At 33.8% G+C, this 17,229-nt stretch overlaps 1 pseudogene; it reads right to left on the bottom strand.

Moving 5' to 3' along the window:
* Positions 1–7,169: 7,169 nt before the first annotated feature.
* Positions 7,170–16,229, bottom strand: LOC149252520 (peroxidase 4-like; annotated as a pseudogene).
* Between the last annotated feature and the right edge of the window lie 1,000 nt (positions 16,230–17,229).

Raw genomic sequence — 17,229 nt, 5'->3', positions numbered from 1 at the left:
TAACCCAATGTTATTTAGGAGCTCAATTTAGCCATGTCTTTGCGGCAGTCAAATGAAGGAGATTGGGTTTTGGATTTATTTTCTGGCTCAAGTAAGTTTTATTATGTGGAATTGAATTTCAGTATGTTATTTATTAATTTATATGTCATTGTACTAATTTACTTCATTATTTCTTTTGTGCTTGATAATTAGATACAACACTAACATGTTGCCTTCAAAAAGGAAGAAATTGCATTTCCATTGAAAAAGATCCAATATAGTGCAAATTTATTTAGCAAAGAATTAATGCTCTTCAATTTCTTCCAGATGCAATGAAAGAAATTGGGTTGAAGAAAGGGGACTTTAGTGAATCACGTATGGTGAAAAAGGCAAAGGAACCCCAACCACCATTACACGGAATGATTGGAAAGACATACATTGGGAGATTCATAGACATCAAAGATCTATTAGAGAAGGAAAATGAGCAAAATGAAGCAGAAAATATTGTGGAAGAAAAAAATGATGAAACTCAAGAGGACGAAGAGTTTGGATTACATGACATTGTTGATTAAATTTAAGTTATGCTTGGAAATCAAGCACATTTTTGGAAACTATTAATTAGTTATACTTGTAATGTTTTGACTTTGACATTTTATGAGAAGAATAAGCACTCAATTAAGGTTGTTATGTGTTCAATATTTGTATTATGTGATTTTCACATTCATTTTTATGTTAATCATTATTTTTTGAAAAAAAACAGTGATTATTATTATTTTTTGACATGAAATTCATAAAAAAAAACTATTATTTAACCATTTTTAGTTAAATTTTTCCTATAAAAATTGTGATTTTGACATGTCATCTCTAGCAAAAAATTACAAAAAATTATCAAAACGTGTAGTTTTTTAGTTATATTTATGTTAAAAATGGTTATTTTTTTGTCAATTGTTAAAAATTATTGTTTTTTAGAGACAATTATTTCATTTGGATTGAAATATTAATTAACGATGTATAAATATGTAGAATATAAAAAATTCAAAATATCGACCTTTTTCTTTAAATATGCAAAACAATAAAAACCTCACTACAAAAAAATAAAAAATAAAAAATGAAGAAGACCACTTCAAAAATTATTAAATTTAGAAAATGATTATTTACATTTCATACATTAGAAAATTTAAAGTCAAAAAACAGGTCTTTTAAAAAAATGGCCTGATGCAGAATTACCACTTTTTTAAATTAGCGTGAAAATCACTACCATTCTAAAACGTAATGTACATAAAAAAATGTAAAGTGCCAAAAACTATGCTCTAAAAAAGACATGTGTGTTCTGCATCACCCCTTTGCAAAATCGGGTCACTTTTTTACTATCTCTACAAAACGGGTAACAATATCAGTTCCTGTTTCAAAGTTTACATTGTTATTGGTTGGCGTAGTTAACCAATATGATGAAATGTTTCAAGAACCAAAGGGATTACCTCCCAAGAGAGGAATCCAACTTGAGATATAGTTGCAGCAGGATTGTCCTCTTCCTCACATTGGCATGTACAAGATGTCAGTAATGGAAAGCATAGAAATTAAGATGCAAAACCAAGAGTTGTTGAATAAAGGGATCATCAGACCATCTTCCTCACCTTGTGGTTCACCTATTGTCTTGGTGCCAAAGAAGGATGGAACATGGCGCATGTGTGTGGACTTTTGCGCATTAAACAAAATTATGGTAAAGAACTATTACCCACTGCCTAGAATAGATGATTTATTGGATCAATTGAAAGACACAAAAGATTTTACTAAGATGGACTTAAGAAGTGGCTATCATCAAATTGGAATAGTTGAAGGAGACATTTGGAAGACAACATTCAAAACAAAATAGGGCTTGTTTGAATGGATAGTTATGTCGTTTTGTTTATGTAATACTCCTGCTACATTCATGCGTGTGATGAATGATGTGCTGAGGCCATTTCTTGATAAATTTGTCATAGTATACTTAGATGACATCTTAATTTTCAGTAAATCTCGTGTTGAAGATGTCATGCATGTAAGAAAAGTACTTGATGTCTTGAAAAAAGAACAATTGTATCTTAAGATGTCAAAGTGCGAGTTTGGAAAGACTTCTTTAATTTACTTGGGTCATATTGTTGGAGGAGGCGAGTTGAAAATCAATCCCTCCAAGGTTGATGTCATTATGAATTGTCCAAGGCCCAAGACAATTAGAGAGGTAAGAAGTTTTCTAGGAGCAGCCCAATATTGGAGGAAATTCATTGCTAACTTTTCTCTTATAGCAACTCCTTTGAATGCGTTGACCAATGTAAAAAAGGTTTTTCAGTGGGGAGGAAAACAACAAATGGCCTTTGAAAGGTTGAAGGAAAATATCAGTACAACTCCAGTACTCGCACTTCCAGACTTGAGACAGACATTTGAGATTCAGACTGATGCTAATGACTACACTATGGGTACAATCCTCATGAAACATGGTAAGCCTATCTATTTTTTGTTCGGAAAATTTTAATGGTGCAATGATTAACTATCCTACATATGACAAGGAATTGTATGCATTGGTGTAAAGTGTGAAAAAATGGAAACACTACCATATGGGTAAGGAAACAATCATTCACACTAATCATCAACCATTGCAATACTTACAATCTCAATCAAAGTTGCAGCAATCAAGGCACTTCCGGTGGATGGGTTTTCTTCAACAATTCCACTTGGTAATCAGGTATAAGAAAGGTATCTACAATAAAGTTGTTGATATTCTTTCTAGACCGATTGTTAGTGAAACTACTTTACTCAAGCATAATTATGTTTTACATGAAAGTTATATTGAGCAATATGCATTAGATAATTATTTTCAAGATGTTTATGCAAGCTTGAGTCAAAGTAACCAGGTAGAGGAATTGGATTATCATTTACATGATAATTTGTTGTACCATCTTGGAAAGTTTTGTATTCCACAAGGAGAAAGATTTAACATCATAAGAGAGGCACATACTTCTCTTATTATTGGTCATTTCGGTGTAAGTAAGACGATGTCACTTCTACAGAGGTATTGTTATTGGCCTCGTATGCTTCAAAGTGTGTCTCGTTTATTAAAGGATGTTCATTATGTGCAATCAATAAGCCTAGCAATAGGAAGTTAGGATTGTACACACCACTTCCGGTTCCTTCATGACCATGGGAGAGTGTTTCTAAGGATTTTGTAGAAGGTTTTCCATTGTCAAAAAGAGGTCATGATTATTTGTATGTAGTTGTGGATAGGTTCAACAAAATGTGTATTTTGATGCCATGTAAAAAGCAAGTTGCAACTGAACAAACTGCTCAGTTATTCTTTCAGAATGTTTAGGGGCATTTTGGATTGCCCACATCCATTGTTGGTGATTGAGATTCTCGCTTTGTAGGGAATTTTTGGTCAAACTTGCGGGGATTCATGGACACCAAACTTAAAAAGAGTACAACCTTTCATCCACAAACAGATGGTCAAATAGAGGTAGTGAACAGAACAATGATACATCTTCTGTGTGGGTATTGCAGCAAACATCCTATGTTGTGGGATGAACAGTTGCACTATATTCAACATGCTTACAACCAAGCCAAGCACTCTTCCACTCAAACTTCGCCATTTGAGGCATGCATGGGATACTTGCCTAAATTTCCTTTGGATTTTATTTTTGGCAAAGATGTTACTATTGACTTGGTCATAGCAACATAGATAAAGAAAGAAAGTTCATTGAACAAATACAATTGGTACACAAAAAGGTTCAAGAACAGCTTGAGAAAAGCCAAGGCAAGTACAAAGCAAGGCACAACAAACATCGTCAAGTCTACAAGGTTCAAGTTGGCGATGAAGTTTGGATTCACATTAGCAAAGACAGGCTCCAAGGAGAAGGTAAAAATCTCAAACCAATTAGATATGGTCCATTCAAAATTTTGGAAAAGATTGGTAATAATTCCTTCAGGTTGGATTTGCCTTCATATATGCAAATTTATGTTGTTGTTAATGTTGGGAATTTAAGATTGTATGAGCCTCCTTTGATTGAAGATCAAGGACAAAATGTTCAAATTCCATCTATTGAAGACTTTTCTCCAGAATTCCTTGATGTGCTTCAATAAGACACTATACTTGACAAAAGATCAAGGACATAAAAAATGGGAAGTATTGATTATCTTCAAGTGGGGCTCAAAAGTACAATTCCTTCAAAAACCAAATGGATAGAGGTTGGAAAGGTGAAGGAACTATACCCTCACTTGCTGAACTATTGAAAGTGATCCTTTTAGGGTCCAAAAGGCTTCCAGTGGTGAGGAGTGATCAGGTGCTCAAAAATAGGCTAAACAATTAAAGTGTCAGAATATTTTTAAACTTAGCTTCAAATCGAAGAGCTCCTCATTTTGATTCCAATGGCATGAATGACATTCAAATCTGAACTCGTATGTAGAAGTTAGAGCAAGTAAAAGTTCATATTTGACTTGCTTACATGGAAGGATTGGATAATGTGGCAAGGTCCTTCAGCGAATTAGGAGGCAAATGAGGAGGCAGTAAGTGGAAAGCTTCCATTCACTCCCGCATGTCACAAATCACAATCGTTGGCAGGTCGACATTAGAAATCAGCCCTTGTGCAGGGAAGGGTGCGATGCAATAAGGTAGGCGGGACGGGTAGCAAGAAAATGGCTAGAGGCATTATGCGATGGATTGCAATCGCAGGTCAGTGAAAGGTTAGTGTTACAGAATCGGCCCCTGATAGGTTTTGGGTTGTGATGTGATATCGCAATCGCAAATTGCAATGGTGCATGTCCCGCATTATGATTATTGTCGAGGCACCACCAAACTGTGATGTGCGATAAAGTTCCCGAATGCGAGATGTTCATTAGCTGTAGTTTATAATGCCGTCGGGTCCACGGAATCGCAATCGTATAATCACCGTTGGGTCCACGAAATCGTAATCACACAATCGTCGCCGCGTACACAAACTTTAAGTTTCCAGTCCTTGCCGATTGCGATTTACAATAAAACAGTCTGCTGACAGATTAAGGCCCATTGCGCGGCAAAATTCTTGCTCTGTTAGTGGATTTTTGGAGTGAAATTGTGGGTTCCTATCGTGTGTGGAGCATTTTGTGGAACGAATAGTGGGAAAACAAGGGAAAGTCATAACTTTTTCAGTTTTCCATCAAATTGGTTGCAACAAAAGGTTAGATAGCCATTTTTGAGTATTCTGGACTGATTGGAGCAGGTTTCCAAAGCATTTGAGCATTGTAAACACAAATTTTTACACTTTTGAGCATAATAGAGATGCCCAAGCCAATGGAAGCTAGACCAAGGATACGTAGCCCAAGAGGGGTGATCTCCTTTATCATGTTCTTGTTGTAATGTGTTTTTGATGATGTTCTGTATATGTTTATGCTATTGTTCAGTTTCAGGGTTATGTTAAATTGCTCATAAAATTAACATAAAAACTCTCCATTTCAGTTGCAAAAATTGATGAATCCTTAAGCACAATGAAAGCATTTTGTTTATAATCTAAGGAAGATCTTAGGACTACAAATTAATATTTTAAATCAGATCACCATGTCACCTTAGTTAACTACTTCCAAGTTGTCTGCTAATGTGGAAATTCGAATTTTCTCAATTTGACCAAGGAAAAGTCAAATTGAGACTTTCTTGCTACACTTCCTAACACTCCCTTTTAGCAACAAAGGGATTTTCAACCACGACTATCATGCACCTGTGGAATTTGAACTTCCCTTTTGACAAGGTCGTTGTCAAGATGTCAGCATTTTGTTCCGCTTTCAAAATGTATTATAGCAAAATTATCCTTCTTTACACATATTCCCATAAACGATGATACAGGATATCTATATGCTTGGATTGATCGTGAAATATTACTAGATTCTCAGAGAGCTTAATGCAACTCTAATTATAACAATAGATCACAATTGAAACTAGCACCATTAACAACCATGCGAAACACAAGTTTGTTTAGCAACACAAATAATGGAGGCAACGCCTCACCATATTCACTTTCATTACCAAATCCAAAACCACAAGCATCTCCCCAAGGAAAATCCATAGTGATAGAAGATTGTAAGGAAATTTGTTCAATGCAAACTACATGCACTCCTCCACACTTAAACATAAAACATAACTTGATTGTAGATTTTGGAATAGCCTAGAATGTGACGTACATTTGCTTGTGTCTCATATTTTTGGAATATTTTGGTGTCTATAATCAACATAAAAGATAGACCTCTTCATGTAAAACCTATGCATCATATGGGATCAATGGAGTCTATGTAGGAGTGTCAGGAACTTCATTTTGTTGCAACCTCCTATTGCAAACACGATTGAAAAAATTATCCTATAAACTTTGCTTCCTTGATCAACAACAAACCTCATCATTTTTTTAATTACTCAATTTAATATTACAAATATCAATAATTCAAAAGAAATTATTATTACTTATACATAAACAAATTAATTACATCAAAATTGTTATATATACCTATATGACTAAAATACACCAAATAGTGATAATATTATCTAAAGAAATTAGTATTACTTATACCTGAATAAATTAATTACATCAAAATTGTTATATATACCTATATGACTAAAATACACCAAATAGTGATAATATTATCTATAAAATTTTCAGCAAAGCTATCGTAATGAAGTTTCAATATTTAAAAGACTAAGTTATTAGAGTTGATAAAGAAAATTAATGATCTAACTATAATAACTCAATCTTTGATAGAGAAACCTATCTTCTACATGGTTTTCATATCTAATAGACAAAGTTGATAGGGTTTCGATATGTAATAGACTCGATAAAGAACAATCATTAATTTTCTCTATCCTTGTATTCTGGAAGCATAGATTTATTTGGGATGTTTTGCCCTAGAAACTAAGATAATTTTAACACAAAGATAGTAAATTTTCTTATTGGCTAATAAGAAAAAGAGTATTCATGGTCAGAAGTCACGTCACGCAAACAAAGAAATAGTGCAAACAAAGAAACGATTACATGGGTATGCCATTTATTTTAGCAACCATGGCCTTGCGTACAGATAAGAATATAATTTCCATACCATTTCGTTATTGATTTTCCCAATCACTTGTTCATGGTATGATTAGGCCTAGATCAAGCAATAAGATTTGTATCATAAGATCATTCCACATTTCATGAAATAATAATTATTCATTGTGTATCAGATGCGTGCTGGAAATGGAAGATGGCACTATGTGAATTACGCTTTCTCCAGTTTTCCCGGATCTCTCCTTGGGAACCAGTTAGAGGGCTTGTCCACCAATTCGACCAATCCTTACTTCTGTACTCAGTAACCAGAGAATCAGTAGACACTCCATTGAAAAGCTCTTGATCAGAGTGCAGAAGTCCTTTCTCTGCTACCAAATTTTTGTAGTAATTGTTTTCGAACTTTGTTGGCGTTTTGTAATCAAGTGGCGACAATTTGTTGTCGCCTCCGCTCTTGGGGCAGCGGTCTTGTAAAGATTGGCGTACGATTTGTCTATGTTTGAATCATTGTATATGTGACCTCTGAAGTTCACGCAACGCGCTTTACCAATGGTATGAGCACCTAAAATATCAAGAAAACTGGTTTAGAAGCCAAGTTACGATTAGAATGAGATTAGAGTGGCGTGCAGTGTTCTTGGTTACCTGCAAGTGCAACCATTTCCCGTTTAGAAAGTCCATGAGCTCGAAAATTGGAGGTGAGATTGGCAAGGTCAGAAGTGGGAGGGGGAATACCGTTGTTGGCATCACTTAGACTTGCAGTCCTGGAATCTCTTCTTCCAAGCATCACTGTCCATGTAGGACCTCCCAACTGGCAAAATGGTCGAATGTTAATAGAAACTTAGCAAGATAATAGAAACATTGCTCCCAGAGAAAGATAAGTGGGCAGAAAGAAACGAAGGTCACGAAGTTCAGAGACTCTTTAACTTTTAATATCAATGTCCATAATGGAAAATGATTGACCCCGGAGGTTTATTTTACACTTTAGTAGGATGGATAAGGATGTTAAATTTTATTTTATATTTTTTAGTAGGATGGATAAGGATGTAAAATTTTATTTATATTAGTTAAAATAAAAAGATAAAAAAAAATAACTATACAAAATATTTAAATAATATCGGTTTATAAAACAATTTACACGTGAAAAAATTACAACTCATGTTAGATCAGTATTTAAAATAAATTTATTAATTAAGATGAAAATTGATTTTTTTTACACACTTATTTTGAAATTGAAAATTAAAACAACTCATGTTTAAGATTCTTATTTAAAACATGAGTAATCTTTATTTTATTTTATAAAGATATTTTACACAGAAAAATATATTAAGATGGATTATAGATTCATTAGGTTGATTGAAATGGTTATTAACGTACATTGAAATGGTTATTGATGTATCGGATTTTTTATTCAATTGTTTTAATTTTTTTATTTTATTTTTCAGTCAGCCATGTTAGGCATATGACTATTCGAAACAACCTAGTCGCAAATGGGCATGCCCACAAATGTTGATTAAACCTTTCCATTGAATATATATACTTTTAATAAACTTAGCAAGCTGCACTGTTTCTATTTCAACGTGCAGCTCCACAGAAGTTTGATAAAAAAAAAACCAAACATATGTGTGAGAGTAGTGAGATCAAAGTATTTATACATGTAAATTGCCAGTTGAACTCCGTTCAGTTTGGTGATTAAATTAAGATGATATTGATATTATAATAAATATTTTGAAATGAGATTTGATAGGGTATATTAAAAAAATAATTTAAAAATTTATTTTTCATTTTAAATTTTTTTAATTTTATAAAAAAACATTTTTTTTATATAGAAATTTTTTTATTTTTATTTTTATTTTATTATTTTTAATTTATTTTCTAAACTAATTAAAATAAAAAAGGTTGGTAACATCTTAAATGGTACCATTTAATCAAAATATATCTTTATCCAACCAACTTTACATAGAAAATATTTTTTTATTGAATTTACTATTTTATATTAAATATCTAATAATAACTTTATTTTCAATGAAAATGAAATTGGGTTTCATGAAAAGATAATACAAATATATGTTTTGTTTTCCTTTAATAAGTTAATGGTCAGCCAAATAATTTTTTCGATGAGTCTAATAAATTATTATGCAGGTTTTTCAAAAACAAAAGGAACCGGAAGTGTTGTTTAATTAATATTGTATTGTAGAATGAATATATATATATATATTTATTTATTATTTCTCTTGGAATGTTGAAACCAAAAAGAAACATCTGCGGTATTAATTTTACCGTTACAACAGAATCGCGAGCAGCAATTGCCAAAATGTCAGCACATGATACGACGCCGCTGCAAGCCTGCTCCAGCTTCTTCTTTATTCTATCAACGACCCCAAAACCTCTCGCGGAATTGTTATTGGGAACTGCTGTCTTTTCACCTGTAAAACTCGAGGTATCGTCCAGAAGAATAGACCCATCACAACCCTGCAAGAGGAGAAGAACGCTAAGAATAACATATAACTTTTATGCTCTAATTCGACTCCGGAAATGCAATGGCATGTATATAACAGGGTAGAAGTGCGACGTAATTATAAATACATTAACGAAACAGTCGTGAAAATGAAGGCGATGTTAGAAAATTCTACAGTTTTAACAATGATACTGCATGCGGAATAAACTCAAAGAATCATTAAACTTTATTGCCCAGTGATACGAGTTACCTCCAGCGATCGGTGATGTATTGATGCAGGCCACAGTCCACAAGCTTCTCCTTCAGCACTCCAGCTTCTGTCCAAGCAAAAGAACACAAACTTCTGAAGGCACTTCCGAGCTCTGCTATCTCAGCTAGATGGTGTAGAACTGAAGGGGGTTGAGATACGAGCTTGGGGACCAAACAGATGAACATATAGCTAAGCTTCCATCAAGCTTCTAAATGCTATGTGTTAGAAAAACCGCAAATCAAGGTAGAGATGAGATCAAAGTAATGGACCACTTTAGTAGCTCCCAATTATTAATTTAGTAATTGCAGTTGATTTTCTTAACTTAAGGAAACCACTGCAGTTGGTTTACATAAGTTAAGAAAAGCTGCAACTCCATAAATCAAGGTAGCTTTTGTGTTAAATTAATAGAGCTTAACATTCTCCCACTTGGTCCATACTTCCAAACTTAATGTCTCAAAAACCATTGACAATCTTTATTAAGTAATAGATACATGAATCATGGCGATAAGTCCTCTTATGACGAGTATTATCTTCCATGTATTACTATGCATCTATTCTTATTATAATTTATGTGGCAATAATATCTTAATGAATAAACCCTATGTTTATTCTTGGTCCTTCTTAAATGAATTTTCTCAAATCAACTTAAGGTGCACATAAATATGAGAAAAAACATCACAATAATTAAGAATTTCATTAACATTGTCCATACAATGAAAAAACTGCATAATGGAACCAAGTCCCATATTCAATACATGATCCTTGAATTTAAACGGTGGCATGCCCTTAGTCAAAGGATCATTGATCATTAACTCAGTGCTGACGTGCTCAATGACCACTTTATTTTCTTTAACACGTTCCCTTATAGCTAAAAACTTAATGTCGATGTGTTTATTTCGACTCCCACTTTTTTAGCCATAAAACCAGCAGCTGAATTATCACAATATATTCTCAATGGCTTAGAGATAGAATCCATAATTCTAAGCCCAGAAATGAAATTCTTAAGCCATACACCATGTAAAGCAGCCTCAAACAGGATATACATAAGCATGTAGTCTTTGGTCCCTTGAAGGTACCTCATTACTTTCTTTGCAGCTCTCCAGTGGTCTAAACCTGGATCACTCTGACATCGTCCCAACATTCCTACATTAGGCTTCCGACAGCAGAAGCATATGGAATGTTCTTCATTTGTTCCCTTTCTAAGTCGTTCTTCGGGCATTGGTTCAAATTGAACCTATCACCCTTCACAATGGGAGCTACACTTGGTGAACAATCCTTCATCTGAAATCTCTCTAAAATTTTATTAATATAGGTTTCCTGGGACAGACCCAAGATGCCTCGAAATCTGTCTCTATGGATCTTAATGCCAATGACATAAGATGCTTCACCTATATCCTTCATATCAAAACTTTTAGAGAGGAATTGTCTCACCTCATGTAGCAAACCCTTATCATTGGTTGCTAGCAAAAAGGTCATCCATATGTAAAACAAGAAAACAAATTTTACTCCCACTAACCTTCAGGTATATACATTGATCGATAATGTTTCCTACAAAACCAAAAGAAGAATTTACATTATGGAATTTCAAATACCATTGGGAGGATGCTTGTTTTAAACCATACAATGACTTCTTGAACTTGCAAACCAATTGCTCACCATGACTAGAGGGGAATCAATGAAGATGTGTTATTCATGAAGAAGTGTTATCAATCATTAATGAAGAAGTGTTATTAATCATCATCTTTTAGTGCCAGTGTGAACATGCATTGAATCATATGTGACATTGTTTTGCAGTAAAGACCATTAGACAAAATACCATTCCCTACATAATCAGATTTATAGAATAGACTGATTGATTTTTTCTGAAAATTTTAAGGAATATCCAAAAGGTACAAGCCTTGAAACTGAGATCAAGTTTCTAGAAAAACTTGGAACATAACAGGTCTTTTCTAACTCCAAAACAAAACCACTACTTAAAGTTAAATAACATGTTCCTATAGCTTCCACATGTGAGCCCATCTTGTTTCCTGATAAGATGCTTTGCTCACTTCCCACTGGCTTCCTTTGGTTTTGCAAACCTTTACAAGGAATTCGAAATGTGAATTGTTGATCCAGAATCAATCCACCATGTGTTAATATTAACATTAACCATATCAGATTCACAATAGACAAACGAGATTACTTCCTCAAGTTCGGGAATGTCAGAACGAATTTCAGAGAAATTTGCAGGTTGTACTACTGCATAAAGAATCACATGCTTATGTTGAGGCTTAATAAACTTTCATGTTTTACCAATGTAAAACATGCTAAAAAGAATTGAATCAAATGACATGAAAATTCCCTGTGGGCTAAATTTTCAATTCAAACAGATTCAATAAATCTTTATGAACTTTCATGTTTTACCAATGTAAAACATGCTAAAAAGAATTGAATCAAATGACATGAAAATTGCCTGTGGGCTAAATTTTCAATTCAAGCAGATTCAATAAAACTTTTATGAACTTTCATGTTTTACCAATGTAAAACATGCTAAAAAGGAATTGAATCAAATGACATGAAAATTGCCTGTGGGCTAAATTTTCAATTCAAGCAGATTCAATAAAACTTTTATGAACTTTCATGTTTTACCAATGTAAAACATGCTAAAAAGAATTGAATCAAATGACATGAAAATTGCCTGTGGGCTAAATTTTCAATTCAAACAGATTCAATAAAACTTTTATGAACTTTCATGTTTTACCAATGTAAAACATGCTAAAAAGAATTGAATCAAATGACATGAAAATTGTCTGTGGGCTAAATTTTCAATTCAAGCAAATTCAATAAAACTTTTATGATAAAACTTATTAATTCATAACTCCTGTGGGTAGGTTATGAAATTTTATCCTAATTAATCACATAAATATAATAAAAATTCCTGTGGGATAAAATTTATTATATTCAGTGTAATTAATTACAATTTAATGTCTAAATAATCTTTATGTGATCTTGCCAATCAATATATAATTTAATTTAATTAAAGATGCTGTGGCTACTCTCTAATTAATTAAAATTACATGGATCACTAGACATTAATTTTGTTGCATAAACAAAACTTAACCAGAGAGAAAAATAATGTTTACTTAAAGGAGATTGGAGCTGTAGCTCGTAAGACTAATTTGTGCCTGAAGATATGCGTCATTTCTTCATAACAAGAAAACGATAAATTTTCCACAAATCTTTTCGCAAGAGATTTGAATGAAACTTGCTTTCTTGATAGCGATCAGAATACGACTTCCGTCTAGTATATTGAGCTTTTCTTTCATAATAAAATTGATGATTTTATATTTAGTAAACCCAATGGTTAATCATGTAGAGAAATGACCTCCGTTTCACATTGTTTCTTGAAACTGGTTTCCAGCACTCAGAACTGAAAATGGCCATAGAAAACAGTGTTTTCTGTCTCGTCTGGTTTCTTAGCTGTTTTCTGCCAAAACACGAGCCCGCAACACGTTTACGGTTCCTAGGCTTCTATGTTCTAATGCCTACTATGGGGTTTTCGTCAGCGGTTTTGGATGACAGATGTAAGGAATGGTCATGAATAATCGTAACATACCAATTGGTATATAGGCTGTAAACATCGAATAGGTATATATGGATGCTAATTCTGTTGACAATCTAATTAACATTGACAAACTCAGATCATTGATTTGACATTTGAAAGTGAAGGGATATGTCTTGGGAGACTGAACAGCTTAGTTGTCTTTGCAACTTAAGATTCTATAAGTCGTTTAAAGATTGAATTTCTGCAAAGAGAAGTGTTCGATTTGGATTGATGTGATTACTATTTTGAAGACGAGTGCTTTGGAATTTTGAGTCAATCCGTTTTTTAATACAATATTGTGTGCATGTTGAATCTACGATTAGCAATGCATGACACAAAATGACGAACAGAAGGCTATTGACTGTAAGGCACTGCCGTGGGTTGGTTATTGAAAATTATGATACTTTTGATTATGTTTGTGTTAGTTGTAAACCGTTTCCACAATGTAAATCAAGGAAGTGTCGAACAAATTTTCCGCTGTGCATGTTGCACATGTTGGAGTAATAGCTGCCTCATTTGTGTTTGCTTCTGCTTCGTTTTGTATCATGCAACGTTGGTTTTCTCTTGTATTTTCTCATGTTTGTAGCTTATATGTGTAGATGTATACACATCTAATGTGTTAGGTTTATATGCACTCAGCAGCAACGTTGCTCATGGCGATTTCACTGTTGATTGACTTTAAGCGCTTTCTCATTATTTTGTCCAAGACATGCATCTTCCAATCACTGTTGCACATGTTTGCTAGTGCCTGATGCATCAGCTGATGTTTGACAATGAAGCGTTATATGCTTGATTATATGCAGCCCATCTGAATGAATTGAATGATCAGTTGGATTAAATTCTTGAAAATGAAATGGGACATTATCCATTTTAGAATCGGAAAGTTAAACCACATTATATTCATTTTCAAGCAAATTCATTAATTGATCATTGAAAATAATTTATTCATTTATATTATTTTCATTTAAATAATATCACAACAAATCAGTAAATATGTTTCCTTTTTTATGGATTGAAAGAACAATATTTGTGTGTGAATAAAGGTTGCTGTTGATATAAATCATGGTTCAGATCTTGTGAGCAAAATAGCTTGTTTGCTGGTCTATTTTGTTGTTTTATAAACTTAAGGACGGAGTCTGAAGTCAAGCCAGCTAGTCTTCGAACTGCATTTGCTATGCAAATGTAAAGTAGATCAAAGCTGATTCAGTCAATCTCCGGGTTAAGTTTATAAATTGAATAATCAATTTGTAGTCATTTTCGGTAATCCTGACTGCTTTTGATTTTGCTGGAGAATTATTACAGTTATATGGAGTTTATTAAAATGTCATTTTGACCCAGTATCATCGATCCAAATTCTATAAAATATCGAACATGGTATCGTGCATGACAAAATATCAAAACAGTATGTTTAACGAACTATAAGATAGGATGTTGACATCATCTATCAAATTGTGCTAAAGAGCACCGAGCACTGCGTTCTCCAGACCCCTCGCATATTAAAACAACCATGAGTATGTAAACTACATATAATACATTTCTCTTTCTACATGGGCAAGTCACCCATCATTTCGGTCCGCGTTTGAAAGAATTACATGTATATCATATAACTTGTATGTTTAGATCAACATACAACCCACAACAACATCTTTAAAACAAATTTTCATCATAACAACTAACAATTCTACCCACATCTATTTTTGGTCGGAAATTATGGAAACTATAGTACTAATTTTCAACTTCGACAAACATATCATATATGTGTCTGATGTGTTGTGCGTGTAAAGTTCGCTGTTCTATTTCTGGTCAGAAATTTCCAAATTAAATGAACTTGGACAAAGATTTTATACACGTATGCACATCTGAAGGTTACTGTTCAAGGGAATCAAGCAGTAACAGAGAACTAAAGGTAACAACAATTCCCATCTCAAAAATGAGAAACATATGATTGTGAAAAACTAACATACCTGGAAAGTTCTGCAAATATGATCGATTTCTAAAGTAAAATTGATTTCATTCGCCGTAGTGGCCACAGGATCGAGTATCCGGCTCAAAAATTGGTACGGCAAGGATTCCCAGGCAGTTGTTTTGACGCATGCATGTAAACACAATCAAAAGCATGCATCAGAACTAAGGTGCTACACACAGGTTTGCGCAAAAAGAAATAAATTATGGAACGAAACGGTGGATCGAAATTTGTTTCTTGGCCAACACACAGCAAGGCAGAGGTAAAAGGGCTCTGATACCAAATGTTAGAAAATTCTACAGTTTTAACAATGATACTGCATGCGGAATAAACTCAAAGAATCATTAAACTTTATTGCCCAGTAATACGAGTTACCTCCAGCCATCGGTGATGTATTGATGCAGGCCACAGTCCACAAGCTTCTCCTTCAGCACTCCAGCTTCTGTCCAAGCAAAAGAACACAAACTTCTGAAGGCACTTCCGAGCTCTGCTATCTCAGCTAGATGGTGTAGAACTGAAGGGGGTTGAGATACGAGCTTGGGGACCAAACAGATGAAGCTTCCATCAAGCTTCTAAATGCTATGTGTTAGAAAAACCACAAATCAAGGTAGAGATGAGATCAAAGTAATGGACCACTTTAGTAGCTCCCAATTATTAATTTAGTAATTGCAGTTGATTTTCTTAACTTAAGGAAACTACTGCAGTTGGTTTCCATAAGTTAAGAAAAGCTGCAACTCCATAAATCAAGGTAGCTTTTGTGTTAAATTAATGGAGCTTAACAGGCGAAGCAACGATGCTCCAATTCGACGTTCCTTCGAGATTGCTTCAACTACAGTAGAATTGACTATGGATAACGCCTCAGGACAAGCTTTATCGTAAAAGTTTGGGTTAAGCTGCCCATAAGCACAAGTTACGAATAAAACAACACACCAGACGCGTGTAATAGCGATCCTCATTGCAGCGATAGAAGCCATAGTTTTGCAGAATTAAATGAATGCAATTTTCTGCAGTGGTATCGATCATGGAGATTCATAAACCAATATGATCTAGTAATCCGGAATAATAGACTCAATAGAAAAACCCCATCACAACCCTGCAAGAGAGTCTCTAAAATTTGGTTAATATATTAAGATAACACAATCCGACAACCTGAAGAGATATATATTATATAAAATCCAAAGACTTACATATTATATAAAACCGGATAATATTAATATACATATAGATATAACGAGGTTAAAGTGCGATGAAGTTAATATAATAATACAAGACTCGTGAAATTGAAGCGGAAGCAATGATGCTGCAACTCGACGCTCGGTTTAGATTCCTTAAAATTAAGTAGCTTTCACTATTGATAAATCCTAAGGACAAATTTTATGATGGACTATGCTGGCCATAAGCAGAAATTAATAATAAAAAATAGCCATCCCATCGCAACAAAATCGTTCTGCGGTTCCCGATGGATGCGATTATGATGCGGTAGTTTAACAAGGCGAAGGAGTTGCCCAAAAATTATATAAATTCTGGTTATATTTGAAGTATATTATTAACACGATGACCCATCAATGTAGTCAAAGCTTGTGGTCATTTTCGCAACTTTGGAGACTTCAAGCACAGGAACTATGCCTGAGATGATTTCCACCTTGGAGCAGAATTTTACTGTGCCCGAAGATGATATCCACCGTTCACCAGAAATTTATTGATATTGCTCAGGATGATTTCCTCACTTTTAGAAGTTTCTACTACTAATTAAATGAGAACCGAAAAGAAATGATAAATGAGAAGGTAGAAGAACTTATTATAATTCAATGGACAATAATAAATTATATAATTAAAAAAAAAAAAAAATTCAGCGAAGATCACATGAGACATCATTTGTCGATGCGTTTAGAACCAACCAGTGTGGTTCATCGTTGATGAACCACACTGGTTGGTTCGAAATGCGTCGATAAATGATGTCTCATGTGATCTTCG

Source organism: Pinus tabuliformis, chromosome 7 (genome assembly GCF_031772625.1).
Source record: "Pinus tabuliformis cultivar Carrire ecotype Pingquan chromosome 7, CPIR1, whole genome shotgun sequence".
NCBI classification, from domain to species: domain Eukaryota; kingdom Viridiplantae; phylum Streptophyta; class Pinopsida; order Pinales; family Pinaceae; genus Pinus; species Pinus tabuliformis.
This window is presented reverse-complemented; position numbering and strand designations above follow the sequence as displayed.